The following is a 16,697-nucleotide window of genomic DNA, read 5'->3' on the forward strand; positions in this document are numbered from 1 at the left end:
TTATTAAGCTGGAGACTGTTAATATATTCTAGATTGGACTGGTTGCCTATGCAAGATGTAGGAACCCCAATATCATTTAAAACTGATGCAAATTCTTTCCAACCAGTGGGTTTTGTATTGCGTTTGAGTGGTCTCACAGTGTCACTTATCAAATCTGATATATTGCTTTCTGGGATAACTTGATTGTTGATTACGATTTCACCTCCTTCTTTCCACCAAATCTTTGGTTTATTTTTTAAAAGGGTATCAAGTAGAGAATGACTTCTTTTTTGGTAGCTTTTCGGTATTAATTTAATGATATGAGATGGAGTAAACTGTTCAGGGTAAGTGTGCGATGAAGGAGTGCTAGGAGCGTCATATTCATATGGATTCGAATTTGGTAATGTCACATTATAATCAGTTTCATCTTTTTTAATCTTTGATTTATCCACGTACATATTATAGTCGTCATGTTTATCTTTTATTATATCATCAACAATAATCGGTAGTTTGAACGGTCTTCGATCTGTTTCGGTAAAATGTAAGAAACGCTGTAGTGTTTGTGAATATAATGCCCATTTTTCACGATCCTCCATTTTACTTTTTAGTATTTTTTGCATATCCGCGTCTAAGCGAGATAAAGAATTCAAAGGAGCATTGTCATCGTGTTTGAGCTTTTCAATGAAATCAGGTTCTACTAGAATCATTTTCTTTGTGTTTTCCATTTTGCTTATGCTAATGAACCCAATAAACTACTTAAAACGGCACCTAATATAATTGGCAAAAACGCACCTCCTTTCTGAACTATAATAGTCTTCCTTATTTTTTGTTTACCCTTAGAAACTAATTTTCGTAATATATTTTTATGTTTATGTAACTTATTCTTTTCTATATTATCCAATGGAATTTTTCCTCTTAAAATGTTGTAAATGCATTCACAAATAATATTTATTTCATCTTCGTTACACGCGTTAAGTAAAGCTTTTCTATATTTCGGTTTCAGCGTGTGTAAAGCTTTAAGCAGATGTTGATGTGTGGTTACTCTGTCAGGCATCATTTAGAACTGACAAGAACTGAATGATTACTAGCATATTTAAATCCCTTTTTTGGAATATATACTGTACAACATTTGTCGAATGGAAATAATTTAGTTTTAAAACGACATATGTCGTCAGTGCTTTGTTTCAAATCAATCATCAAATATCCATGGGCCGTTGTGGTTGCATCTTTATAGGCTTCTTCAACAAATTTAGTATTTTCAGGATAAACTTGTCGAGCTAAATACCGAATTTGAGTCTTATCTCTAGGGTTCTTAAAATAAACAATGTATGTTGTGTTCAGAGATATGTCACGTTGTCCTCTCCTTGATGAAACAGATTTTGTGTTATATAGAAAACGCTTAAATTTCTATGGTGACTACCTTTAGTAAAAATATCAACAATACGTCCATCTGATTCTCTCATTAAATCATCGATTATGAGTAGTTTAGGTTGCTTCCCATCAAACATACTTAAATCGGGAATACCTTGGATGTAAACAATGTCATTCAAAGTATACAGTGGCTGCATTTCATCATAGCACCAGAGCACTTCACTAAATTGTGTATTACACATTTTATCAACATTTTTTAAAAAGTTGGTAACAAAGTTTGATTTCCCGCATCCGCTTGGACCAGCAATAATAGCTGTAAATGGATGAATAAAATGATGCATTTTAGAAAAAGGTCTTCCTCCTATCAAGACTTTAATGAAAATAACACACTTTTTTGATCACCTATTTATTTATATGTAAAACTACAAATTCACGTATAAACTAAATTAATCATCATATTAATAATATTAATATCAAAATACAAATTATATATTACACATAGATATACACATCTAAATCTTATTGTTTTAAACACACCTTATGTAAAATAATAACTAGTCTAATTAGATCCAATTATATTTGTATCGATTTCGAAGTTATTTTATAAATATTGATTTCATTTCCTTAGCTTATAATGACCCCAAGCTAAGGTGTCGAATGATTCTTCACAAAGATATCTTTTAGTGTCGGAATGTGACAACGAAATTTTATTGATTTTTTGTGTAAAAATTACATGTTTTATAGACCTAAATCTATACATTTCTGATAGTAAATTTTTCTTTTCCATTAAACAATCTTTGTAGTCTTGTAGATTAAATTTATTAGTGACACATTTATTCACACCTTTAGCCTTAGACACTAATGTGTGATTAGTTTTTACACCGTTTTTATTATCCACTACATTTTCAACATTTAGCGCGTACATTTTAGACCTTAAACCAATAAATTCTTTTAAAATGTTACCTTTATTCTCATCTTTAAAATAACCTATTTTCTTTTTGTTTATACATGGAAAACCAAAAATATTATTAGGAGCATAGTCTGAAGTATCGAAATATTTTTTCAGGTCGTTTTTTATGTCAGAGTATATTCTATGAACTTTAGTTAGATTTAATCCATTGGTTAAACATTGTTCAAGATTTCTATAGTGGATAATATATTTTATTTTATTGTTTAAATTAGGAATAAATTTTTTTTTGTTTACTTTCGTCTATTATATGTTCGGCACAAAACGGTAGATCCGAGTGTAAATCATGTAATGAATCTGGATACTCCATATCGACTTCTAAAATATACCCATAATCGGAATTGTTTGGAACTTTGAAGTCCGTATGTGGATCAACCCATTCAAATTCACCAACAGGAAGGTGTTGCGACATCGCCCAACCATACAACCAACCAACCATACAAGTAACCCTTTTTTAATAAATGCTATTTTATAGAAATCTGTTAAAAGTTCAAGTTTAATTTCTGTCATTTTTAACATAGCATCCCAACTGAGACCAGGAGTTGTAAAATAATGAGTTGGATCCAAGTTATATGTTTCAAGACACACAGAACGAAAATTTTCAAAGATATCAGTCAAAAGGAGAACATCTGTTTTTAGATATAAACTTGAATAATCCAACATTGTCTTGCAGTCGAAATGCAGCTATCTGTTAAGGAACTGTAAAAATCATCTATTTTAGGTAACGATGTTGCATCAAGTCATTTAGTAGATTTCATAAACTCATATGGAAATATACCCTTCTGCTTTAAAAGTTTAAAATCTTCATTCTTCAGGCATTGTTTCCTTAATTCATGGAATTGACGTTCCTGAAGGTTTCGGGCTAATTTATTTAAACTGATTTATCTAGACATGAATCTAAAAGAATCAAAAAATCTAAGCTCTAAACATTTCCCATCAATTTTAATATTTTTTCTGAACGAAATATATTTTTCTTTATTTTGGGGTATAATTTCAGTAAGCCCGTCACGAAAATTTAATGCCTGTACAATAAAATGTGCATCGTAATTACTTAGATCATGAAAGAATATTGGTACAAACGGTGGAGGTTTGAATTTATTATTACAAATTTTATGGGTTACGCCTTGGAATTTCCCTGTGTTCCAATCTTAACAGAATACGCTTTTTGATTCTAGTGCGTTATTACATACAAAACATTTGACATTACCTTCTCCGATATTATCTAAATCACTCTGAGTTAATTGAATGGGCTGTTTTCTAAAATTAATATATTTTATTAATTTTTCTAAGTCTTTATATAGAGTATTCACAAATACATTAGCACAGTCCGGACCTGTATATGAACGGTAACATGAAAGGGCATCATCAAATGAACACTTAATAAAATAACCAAAACTGTAAGCTTCATGTTGTTGAAAATTTTTTGTGTACGATTTAGAGGGCTTAGGATTAAGACAATCATATGATGTAGATGGTTTAGGACAATCGTATAATGTAGATGGATTAGAACAATCGGATGATGAAGACGGGTCAGAATGACTCGATGCTGGAAGTGGTACAGGATTTAAAAATGCCTCAAAATCTGCGTAAACAACAAACGGTAATTTAAGCTTTCGGTGATATTTATCAAAAACAATATAATCGTTTGAAATGATATTACCGTACGTTTTTTCTTCTTTTCGTGGCTTGGTTGATCAACAACAACGTGGCTACAATCATTATTTTGATGATTTATTAGTTGTTAGTGTTGATGTAACAGTAATGTCCCTGGCTACCCTTACATATATATAGTAAGTTAATGTGTGTTGGTTTACGGCATTTGGTAAAGTAAAGTGGCCCGTTAACTTCTTGCGATTTTGAACTTTCATTGTAATACAATCCAAAAATATTAATACTTATATTATTTAATTTCTCTACTTTATGCACATCTGTTATTTTGACTGGGAATGGTATATTAGAAAAATTTAATTGGTTTATGTGAGACATAGGTATAGGATGATACTCTTTGTGAATTGTCCCTAACCGGGTATAATGCTGATAGAATTGCCCATCTCAAACACTCATGATCATAGTTTTGAACGTTAATGATTGCTTTTTTGTTTTAATATCATGTGGTAAATCAATGTAGGAAGACCCGCGCAAAGGATTAAATTTATTTAAGTTAAAATCTTATTTTATTTCTTTAAGTGTCCATCCACTGTCTTTTTTTCAAAGTTAGAAATTTTATTTATAAGCGCATTTTTTAAACTTCCTACGAACTCTTCTCTATTGTCTCCTTTACATATCGTCCAACTTAAAATGTTAAAAAAAAAAAAAAATATTCCCTTAGTTTCTTGTACGAATTCTGCATGCAATATAAAACTAACCTTGAAAATTGTGAGTTGTTTTATGGCGTCATCTATTAATTTATTTATGGAACTTTTAATATTTTCAAAAAATATTTCTGGTGTTTCAAATTCAAGGTTAGTTTTTTCCCTAAATGATTCTATCCTATATGTCAATAATCTATTACCAAATGCCGTTTCAATAAGCTGAACGTTGGGATGTAAATGCTGGAATTTTAAACTATTATTTTAATGTAAATTGCTTCGTAAATGTTGGGCATAGAACCTCCTGGAAACGTTTTTCTTACATGTTTTACAATCAATTGTATCAACAGCAGGGGTGCACGACGACTCGACAATCCCTGACGTTGATGGCTGTTGCGGCTCCACGGTGACTGCTGGGTGCTGGCTTGGTAATTTTCGTGATGTGGACGTTTCTTCCGACACTCTTTTTCTTTTTACTCCTCGTGTTGCAGTTCTAACAATAAAATATAAAAATATCAAAAATATGCACAAGAATAGATGTTGATCTATACAGGGCAAAAGTATCTTATTTTGTAATACCTGACATTCATTTTAATTGACAAAGAGAACAATATGCCTCCATTGTTAGTACGCCATCTATCTCATCATAAGGTGAATTCGATGATAGCATAACAGTTACGTGACCATTACAAGGGGTAATATAGGGTTTAACATCACGATCGTGAGTTATACTATGATCTAGTTTTCCACTAATGAACCATAGTCTTAAATATTTATGAAAACTATTCAATAACACTGGTTTGCTAAACATTTTAATATCTTCACGAGTAAGCTCAATCGTAATGGCGTGGGTGCGTTTAGGTGCGTATTAACTATTAAGTGAGACAGAAAGATCAGGATTATACTTATATTACATTTCATCTGCCTCCCCCACCACTATACAGTTACTGAAGTTGAACGAGTTAAAATATTTATCTAAATATTAATATCTACTTACATATTTTGTTGTTTCTCCGCTTTTAAACAACGGTCATAAAGTTCATTGTCGAACTCTGTATTGATGAGGTCGGATATATCCTCACAGCGTTCGTAAAGCTCACTGTCATATGAGTCCTGCAGGTCCATGTTGATATAGATTATATTTCACGGGTAAATGAAGCGAGTGTTGATGGAAATGCGGTATGGGTTCGCTTAGTATTGTCCGGCTATATATAGTCCCAAAATCGTTTGTGGGGAGCGTTGTTCGTTGGTGGGGAGATGATACGTGGGCGGAGTTGGGGGTGATTTATGGCTTTGTCTCTATGAAATATTTTTTACAGTCGTTTTGAGTTGCAATATGTTTAGTTATATTATAAACTAATTCATGAGTGTTACAATAAAAGTCATCGTCTTCGGTCTGCGTGTAGTATTTGATTCTTGTATTTGCATGTTTCCAGTGTTGGTCGTTTGGAACACCCCGCAACTTTTTCATATCGTAGACGTCAATTTTTATGAGATGAGTGACCTTAGAAACGTCGGCTATGCGAGAAGCTATATAATTTGTCCCTCCATTTGCCAACTGAGCGACTAGATGAATATTCGAAAGCTTGCTTCTTTTTGGGCTTTTCGAAAAATATATCAATATTGTTGGTTCGTTTCTGGGTTCGAATTTTAAGTGGCTTTGTAACTTCAGTTTCATTATCACTCAAATTGTCATAATAATAATTTTTCATTGTGTAATCAAGAGAGTTCTCGTTCGACATCTAAAACAAAAATAAACATTTGTAAGAGATCAGATAGCAAGGGACACATGTAGATACGTAATATTTATATATAAATATAAAAAAGTCAGTTATAGTTAAGCTTACCTCCATTGTAGTTCGCTACAAGTTCTTAACAGCTTTTAAAATAGATTGCAACGTGTTTGCGTCTACCAGACCAATTTTTTAAATGTTTTATAGTTAATGACAAAACTATTTATAAAAAAGAGACACCTGTCCGTTGTAAAGACACGACACGTTGCAACGAGTTTTGTATCAACCAGACCAGGTTTTTTAAAATATTTTGTAATTAAAAACAACAAAAAATAGACACAAAAAAACAGATCCTATGCGTTTGTCCCATTTCAACGTTATTACTATCCACCTGTGCGCTAAAAAGTGTCTTTAATTTATTGTTTTGTAATTCTCACGACCCTTGTCTCATAAGTCCTAATCTTTATTGTGTGGGAGCATACCTACATCGCAAAAACTTTTATAAATCGTTTCCAAAGAAATGATTCCCATGTCTATTATAGATAAAAAAACAGTCACACACCTGCTTAAAAATTATTACGCTCACAGGGATGTAATTTATGACCCTAAGTAAAAACCAATATCAGCCGGTGTAGAAGCAGGTAAGGTTTGAATAAATACTACCCAAAAAAAAAAAAAAATGTACCCGCCCATGTAGCCGTGGGAAGGGCGTCGATTAACGCAGAATCCGTTATTATATAAGCTAAGGTTTGAACAAAAAACTACCAAAAAAAAACATACCTGCCCGCGTAGCCGTGGGACGGGCGCTAATATACGCAGAAGCCGTTATTGCATATAAGGAATCCTTAAGGCACAAAATTTTTAAAAATTTCCCCGCTTATGTAGCCGCGGAGTGTTCGAGAAACCGTTATATACCTACTACTTGCGTCTAACATAAAGAAATATGTAACATCACTTACGTTACATTTTTAAATTGTTCATGTCGACTGAACTTCAGCTATACTTTTCAAAGCAATAATCTTCACCAATTCCTAAGAAAAACTGGTCCCAGCAGTCAACAAATCGTCCTATGAGATTTTTATTTATATACTGTGTTTACAAAGTCCATAAAAACACAATATAAGCGAAAAATCTGTTTTGTTTAACAATTTACCTGAAGGTAACAAAAACTCGGTTATGAACCGAAATTCGAATCGGTTTCGAGTTTCACCGAAAAAAAACCGATACTCGGTTTTCGGTTCTAGCTGCATTCCCTACTCGATATCTCCGAGAATCGTGGATCGATTTTCAAATTTTTTTCTTTGATCGAACGGGTATAACCCCGAGATGGTCCCATTGGGACCAAGTCAGGGTCTGATGATGGGATCTTGGAGAAATCGAGGGAACTCTTCAAATGTTATAGGCTCATGTAAGGTTTTTAGTGTATTTTTCAAAGGTACACCAGTATATACGCCTGACGGTAGTAATTTTTTGTGGCTGAGCTGATGATGGAAGGTCAACTCCTCAATGGTTAGGAGTTAAAGGATAATTCTTTCACTACTGTACATATATTCAGACTGATACATATAATATCACTAGGAACCACTAAAAATCAACAAATAAATAAACTTTTTAACAAAAAATAAAACCGCCTTCAAAAATAAGCGCGTTACAAAACACGGAGAAACTAAAAAGCCAAAAATAATAAACCTTTGAATTCAGATTTCTTATCGTATTGCAATAATCTAAACATTCAAATTATAAACAAATCAATTATTTTTGAAGGCGGGGCCAGCCTGCGCATGGTTGGGAGGGGCAAACAGGTCTGGTACCGACTACAAAAATAATTGATTTGTTTATAATTTGGATGTTCAGATTATTGTAATACATAAGAAATCTGAATTCAAAGGTTTATTATTTTTGGCTTTTTAGTTTTACTACTGACAGATCGCTTCCATATCACATTGACATCTGAAAAGCATTCGAGTGCGACTATTTGTCATATCCTATTTAAGAAATACTATACCTACTAGTAAGTATTAGGAGCCCGTGTGGTGCCGGGTTAAGAATTTCACCACCCCTTTCTTCCCGTGGGTGTCGTAGAAGCTGACTGTGGGATATGGGTTAAAATTGTGGCGTAGGCGAGAGGCTGGCAACCTGTCACTGCAATGTCACAATTTTAGTTTTCTTTCAACCTCTTTTTGCCAAGAGTGGCACTGAAACTTGAGTAGTTCATGTGCTCTGCCTACCCCTTTATGGGATACAGGCGTGATTGTATGTATGTAAGTATTAGGATAAACTCGCCTCATTCAGCGCACGCCTAATTTGGTGATACAAGCTTTGAAGCACTATTCCGAAAGACGATTTTTGGTTGTTTGACCGAATTACGCCGTTTTCACATTATCCGATCCGATATCGGATGTCGGAAGGATTTACATAGAAAAAATCCAATATGGCGCCTGTAATGTATGGGATATCGGTCCGACATCCGATATCGGATCGGATAATGTGAAAACGCACTTAGACGTGTCACCGAATGAGGCGAGTTTACCCTAGTATGTGGTAGTCATTAGTATTTAATACCTGTTCCACATCTCGTTGCATAACCAGCTTATTCCGATGTTTGCCCATCGAAACATCATAGGAGGCTCGTATGGATTTAAAAAATCAATTTTCGCTCCAGTTTCCCTGGGATTTGCGGGTCGGACTTAGTAATCAATTTCACGGTTCAAAATGTTTGCATACGCAGGCTTTTAGTAAATCCTGTCAAACTCGATATACTCAAATCAGAATGGAGTCGTCGGATTATTTACAATCATCATAATATTATACTAAGAATCGTACCTTCATTTTTTAGCGCCATCTATTAAATACTATCATAACTACACTGATCACGCCTACAATTTTTTTTAATGTGTATTGACGAGATATCATAATATTAAAATAAAGAATGTCATTTGTTGTTATAAAAAATAAAAGCACTCAAAAATATTTGGGGAAAATATGATTTTGGCCACTTCCAGGCTGCGAAACAGCGCCATCTAGTTTTAAGCCTAAAAGCCCATACATTTCAGGGGTACACTTTTTTGTATGGGCTTGGTCAGTTCCGGTATTATATGGTCCTTGCAGCTATCTACGTAGCTACGTTCACAAAAATTTTAGAAATAAACTTCCAAATAATTTAACTAGGGCATAAATTAAATATTTTTGTATTTAATTTTTATTTTTTTAGCATCCAGAAACGTCCGCCAGCGATACATATTATTATATTAAAGGAAAAATTGAAAAATTCTCACCTCCGACCTCCGACAGTACTCGAACCCGTGACCCACTGCTTTCCCGGATCAGTCGGTATGACCAACTTAGCCACGGAGGCCTGCTGGATGCGTGCGATATATTCCATGCCTTTCCTCAACTCCCAAACGCCTTAGTCCGTTTTCACATTATCTGACCCGATATCGGATGTAGGACCGATATCCCATACATTACAGGCGCCATCTTGGATTTTTTCCATTGAAATCCTTCCGACATTGGATTCGGAACGGATAATGTGAAAACGCACTTAGGGTAGCGTATAGCGTATTCGATACAAATCATGTCTGATCTCCTTTTTTCCTTTATCAGTGTGCGTAGCCGAATGCACAAACGCTTACGATAATATCTCTTTCGTAGCAATTATAGTTATCTATCTTTACCGCTCTTGCGTATTGGCGCGACAGACCCAGACTACATTTCTGCAGCGTTTCGGTGGCGTTTTGCGTCGCAGAAATGCACTTCGGCTACGCCCCCTGTGGTACCAACTTTGGCTAGCAAGCGCTGCGGCATTCCCTCGTATAATGCTCGTAGTTCAAGGAAGTCGCCAGATCTTCGATCGCCAGTTACGTCACACCACAGAATATATACGAGTACAGAAGGCTCACTCCTTTGATCTTCACAAAACGCCGCCATTCTAAATTCTTACCTACAGTAACAAACGGACCGCACGCGTGCAGACGACATTGAATTCTATTGCACCGAGCGAAGGTCGTCCACTAAATAGGCCGCGAACTCGCGGCCGCCGGCAACGGCATGTACTTGTAGCGCGGCGAAAGGATCGCGGAGTGAGTCGCCCCTGGTCACACTTACTAAAACCTTTTCCATTCAAAATAATTCTAAGACACTTAAATTCCTTTCTATTTCGTAAGAAATGTCGTTGGACAGTACGGGGCGACTCAATGTGTCTGGAAATTCGGAGCTACCCGAGTGGAAACAACTGATAACTGCGTACTTCACCGGTACAGACTCGCTGGTTGCCGTATAAAACGGACTTGGTTGGAATTATAAAGACTATCTTGAACTTGCGAGCGTAGTAGGTATATGAGTAGGAATAGGAATGTATATTGCTATTAGAAACTAATATAATACATAGATGAAACCAAAGCGCATCGTCTCCGTTGGCTAATAGGTGAGCATTTCTTTTTTTTGCCACTTTTATGAAATGTGATATTTTTGAAAAAATGTATGCTATTTCTACTCAGAATCACTAGCTTTTTCAATCCTAGTAGTTAAAAAAATTGTCCCATACGATTTTTTCACATTTTGTTACCATTTTCCGTACATGTTGTATGGGGTAACAAAAGAGGAAAGTAACAATAATGTATGGAAATTCTGGGACACTTTTTGTCTCCCAGTGAGATTGAGAGATACAATTGACCTAAAATTGCCTAAAAAAATCAAAATAAAAAAATGGCAAAAAAAAGAAATGCTCAGGCAGGCAATTATGGTCGCGCAATAAATTATAAAATAGCAGGCCGTCCCTATCGCACTATTTGTAAGTGCGATAGGGACGGTCCGATGTTTTATCATCTATCGCGTGACCATGATTTCCCTACAGGTCAGCTTGAAAGGATGAGTGAAGATCGGACAGTCAAAAGAGCCGACTTGGTCACCCAAAATATCGTACGGCGGATAGAATGGAGGTAGACCTCCGTGAGCTCGGCGTCGGCGAAAGCTGGCGCGATACCGCTCAAGACAGAACAAAGTGGCGTCATTTTTGTTTTACGTAAGCCAAGTAAGTATTAGAAAAGAAACCAACGCAGAACCCAGTCTCTCGGAAGTGATGGCAAAATGCTAGGAATGCGAGGTAGAAGAAGAGGTAGAACAATTTGCAGTGTAATTAGATAACAGAAGGCAAATATTATAAGCCATTTTGTTACATTACGTTACGTATTTGAAATGCAAATTGGAGTAGGTATAGGTACGTCATGACGCTCACTAAAATCTTTTCGCGTAAGTATAGGTATGGAGCTTAACCCCCTTTATTCATAAACGTACACTAAAGTTATCAAGCTGGTAGAGTTCGTTTGTCCCTTTCTATCATACCAATACGTTGGAAAAGGACAAATGAACTTTATCGGCTTGATGACTTTTGTGTACTTTTATGAATAAGGGGGTAAAACTATCGTGACTAATAGAGCGAGTAAATAATGTCTATCCACTAAAGATATTGAATCTGGCATAGCGCGTCTTAAACCTCAAAGCGCCTTGGGTCCGGATGCCGTTCCGGCTTATATACTCAAGGGTTGCAAAGATTGGCTAGTACAGCCGCTATCTCATATTTTTAACCTTGCTCTGCGCACTGGGGAGTATCCGAACCAGTGGAAATTAACACGGGTTCGGCCGATCCCTAAATCGGGCGATACGGCCAAGGTTGAAAATTATCGTCCAATAGCGATTCTGTCCTCGATTGCTAAATTATTCGAATCAATCGTAAACAATCTTGTACACTCTCAAATAAAGCCATATCTCTGTGACTCACAACATGGTTTTAGGCCTAGGCGGTCAGTTGAGACAAACCTTTTAACCCTGGTTGACTCTGTGTCTGAGCATTTGGATGGGGGTATACAGGTTGACGTGCTGTATTTCGATTTTAGGAAAGCCTTTGATCGCGTAGATAACGACATACTACTGAGAAAGTTATGTATCATTGGTTTTTCTCCTAAACTACTTAAGTTTTTTGCCAGTTATCTACGCGACAGGCAACAATATGTGCAGCACGAATGCTTCGTTTCTGACCCCTATCTCACTCGCTCCGGAGTGAGCCAGGGTTCAATTCTAGGCCCTCTACTGTTCGGCGTCATGATCAATGACTTGTCCTCAGTCGTTAGAAATGCCCAATGTCTCCTTTACGCTGATGACCTAAAACTTTTTTATGGCCTGCAGCAACTATCTGACTTCGAGTCTCTCCAAGACGATATTAATCTGATCTATGAATGGAGTATCACTAATAGGCTGCTATTTCACCCTGAGAAGTGCTCTGTGATGTCCTTTAGTCGAGCACGTAGCCCCTTATCTTTCACTTACCGGCTTGGAACGGAACTATTGAAACGTGTTGATACTGTAAAGGACCTGGGTGTCACTTTTGACCAAAACCTCAATTTTCATGCTCACATAAAAGCCTTAGCTACCGACTGCTATCGGAGATTGGGTTTTGTCATCCGTAACGCCAGGGAATTTGATAATCCCGTCGTGATTAAACTTATTTACACTGCTCTGGTTAGGAGCAAACTGGAGGCAGCGTCTGTAGTGTGGAAACCCCACGAGGTCACGTACATCTTGCTTCTGGAGAAAATCCAAAAGGCTTTTTTGAGATTTTTATATAAGAAAATTTATGGGCTTTATCCTTTCCTTTACCCGACAAAATTTCTGCTCGGCACTCTAGGTTTTAACTCCCTGGAAGTGAGGCGTAATTATGCTCTTGTGACCGGGGCATGCCGAATAATACGTGGAGATTCAGACTGTCCGCAGCTGGTCTCGCAACTGGTACGTCTTCTGGTACCCCCTCAGTCTAAAACGCTATTCAATTTTAGGCCGCGTACTCGTGACTTGCTAGCAGTTCCCAAATCGCGCACTGTAGCGTACAGGAACTCACCCTTAGTTCGCGTTTTGAAGTACCTTAATGCGCTTCTCAAATCAGCACCTGACTGTGACGTTTTTGCCAGTAGATGGAAGGTCTTATGTGATGAATGTCTGAGGTTTTGCGAAGCGATGGATGATCGGGTGTCTTCAGTTAGTTATTAAGTTTATTATGTTAACGTTATTACACTAAGTATTAACAATATAGTATGATGTTTTATGCATTGCACAGTGCCTTAGTGTCTCACTGTAATACTGTGTAATTTGTTTTGAAATAAAATAAAATAAATAAAAATAAAATGACTATAAGTGCGTTTTCACATTATCCGATCCGATAAGTCATAAGTCATAAGTCATTTAATCATAAAGGTCATTTACACGTTATAAAAGAGACAAAAAAAACACATTAAATTAAACATTAAAATGTGTTGTAGCAGCAAAATAAATAATGAGATCAATTATACATTATTTTTGTGTATATTTAGGAACTCTTCATAATCGTAGATATCGGCTGTCAGAAGGATTTTAAAGGCAAAAACTAAAGTTAGAGGCTTAAATGTATGGGATGTCGGTCCTACATCCGATATCGGATCGGATAATGTGAAAACACACCAAGAACGATGTTTTTTTCCTCATTTTTAGGGTTCCGTACCTCAAAAGGAAAAAACGGAACCCTTATAGGATCACTTTGTTGTCCGTCTGTCCGTCCGTCCGTTCGTCTGTCAAGACCCTTTTTCTCAGGAACGCGTGGAGGTATGAAGCTGAAATTTATATCAATTACTCAGGTCTACTGTCCCTTGAAGCTGTGAAAAAATCAAACTTCTAAGCCAACGCAATCAAAAGATACAGCCGTTTATGCCGCAAATTTTCGACACTTGCAAGGGAATCAAAACCTACAAGGTGCTTCCCGTGAACTCAGAATCTTGAAATTTGGTACGAAGCAACGTCTTATAGCATAGATAAAGGAAAAATTACGAAAACCATAAATTTTTAGTTACATCACATAATATATTTTTTTTAAATAATTTTAACCTTACTACCCATTTCCTCATAAGGTTTGTACGGAACCCTCGGTGCGCGAGTCCGACTCGCACTTGGCCGGTTTTTTTTTTATACTTTTATAGCTCAGAGCTACTAGTAATAAACTTCGTTTTCTTCTTTCCATTTCTTCAGTTATTTACATCAGACTACAGAAACGTGCGAAGACCTGGGGGGTTACCATGACGTGCTAAAGCCGTTCAGTTTAGGTTGAGAGAGAGGGACGGAGCTATGTAACTGCTATAGCTGTGACCCTTTCTCTCAACCTAAACTGAACGTCTTTAGTACGTCATGGTAACCCCCCTGAGCACGGAAACACAGAATGAAGCCACGGGTACTGGCAACCCAACTGACTGCAATGGCGGAGTCGGGTGTCGGGGTGGGGAACGACTGCATCCGGATCCACGACGGTCAAACGAGTTACCGGCGGTATTTATCGTCTAACTTAATTTGGTAAGTTCGTTTGATTTTTAATAACATCGACAAATTAATTGAAAATCCTAAAACATCCTAATTAAGCACTGTCCCAACAATTTGTTGTGACGAGCCATTTGCGAGCACTTAATCACTAAAACGTCGCGCGCAGACATCTTGCCTAAACTTGTCAGGGCTCTTCAAAAGTCACTCTGCGACATACAAGTTGATACAACTCCCTTACAAGGCGTTACTGTTGGTAACTCGCGAGGAAATCGCTGTCGAGTTTTTTTTTATGTATAAGGAAATTTTAAAAGATAAACCCGTAGAATATTTTTGTCTGACTTTAATGGTCCTAATTCGTGTGCTTTCGGGTTTTTGCTTTTCAGGTAGATCTTGGATAAGGTACAGCTGGTCAAATCTCGACTGGGGGGCAAATGTAACTGGTCCATTTTTTCCATGTCTTACAATGTTTGCATTATTAAATAGTCTCCACCGGTATATTTGGTAGGCGTGTTTAGTGGATACATGTAGAACTCAACATCATAATGGGTTACTCTATTGCCCCAGATTTGTAAGAACCTCTTTTTAACCCCCGACGCAAAAACGACGGGGTGTTATAAGTTTGACGTGTCTGTCTGTCTGTCTGTCCGTCTGTCCGTCTGTCTGTCTGTCTGTCTGTCTGTCTGTCTGTTTGTCTGTCTGTGTGTGTGTCTGTCTGTGGCATCGTAGCTCCCGAACGGATGAATTGATTTAGATTTCGTTTTTTTTTGTCTGAAAGCTGAGTTAGTCGGGAGTGTTCTTAGCCATGTTTCATGAAAATCGGTCTACTATGTCGCGGTCGGGGTTTTTTTCAAAATTTTATTGACACAATTTATATCTGTCTGACATTTAAAGTCCCAATTCTTATAGTTTATTTTTTATATACCTACGATAGGAGGCAAACGAGCAGACAGATGCGGCGACATTTCATTTCACAGTTTTCGGAGGATTATCTACTTTTCAAGCAGATTTTAGAAAAATGTTTTTCAAAATAATATTTTAGATTACAAAAGGGAGGAAAATGGCGCTTTTCCTCGAGAGATCAAAGTTACAATTCAATCGGTCCTTCATCGGGTCGGATAATGTGAAAACGGTAACAGAGTACCTATGTAGCCCAATGGCAGAAACGCTCACGAACCGAAACGCTCGTAGATATCTATCTCTATCGCTCTTGCGTATTGACGCGACAGAGCCAGACCTTTCGTGGTGTTTTGTTTCCGTTTCGCGTCGCAGAAATTCCATTCGGCTACGACACCAGGAAGGAAAAATTTCGTTTCCGAATGTGTGATGGGAAAACCACAATTTAGGTGGTACTATTTAATTCATACATTTAAAAAATTGAAAAAACCCCCGACCGCGACATAGTAGACCGATTTCCATGAAACATGGCTAAGAACACTCCCGACTAACTCAGCATTCAGAGACAAAAAAAAACTAAATCTAAATCGGTTCATCCCTTCCGTGAGCTACGATGCCACAGACAGACACACACACAGACAGACAGACAAACAGACAGACACGTTAAACTTATAACACCCCGTCGTTTTGCGTCGGGGGTTAAAAAAAGATTAAGACCAATGGTAACGCCGCAGCTATATACGTGTCTCACGAATTCACAAACTTCGCTCTCAACTCTCAAGTCGCGAACCGCGAGCCCAAACGCCAGTTTTATTACGGACTCTTTTTACGTTAACATCGGAAACTTGAGACAAAGTCAATTTAAATTCCTCATAAATGATGTGAAAAGCAATTACGTGTGTCACATGTTATCAAAATTATATCCAACTAGGGCGATAACACTTGAATCCTGAGCATAGCTGAGCAGAAAAGTGTCTCTTTGATCCCTCTTACCAGAGAAGAAAAATCTCCATTTCGACTGCTCGACGGTGAAAACTACGATTGACTATTTAATATAGATACAATTGTTTTGCTCCCTTATGACCAGAGATCAGATTTTTGTGCGTCATTTCA

This window comes from Leguminivora glycinivorella, chromosome 2 (assembly GCF_023078275.1).
Source record: "Leguminivora glycinivorella isolate SPB_JAAS2020 chromosome 2, LegGlyc_1.1, whole genome shotgun sequence".
NCBI lineage: Eukaryota > Metazoa > Arthropoda > Insecta > Lepidoptera > Tortricidae > Leguminivora > Leguminivora glycinivorella.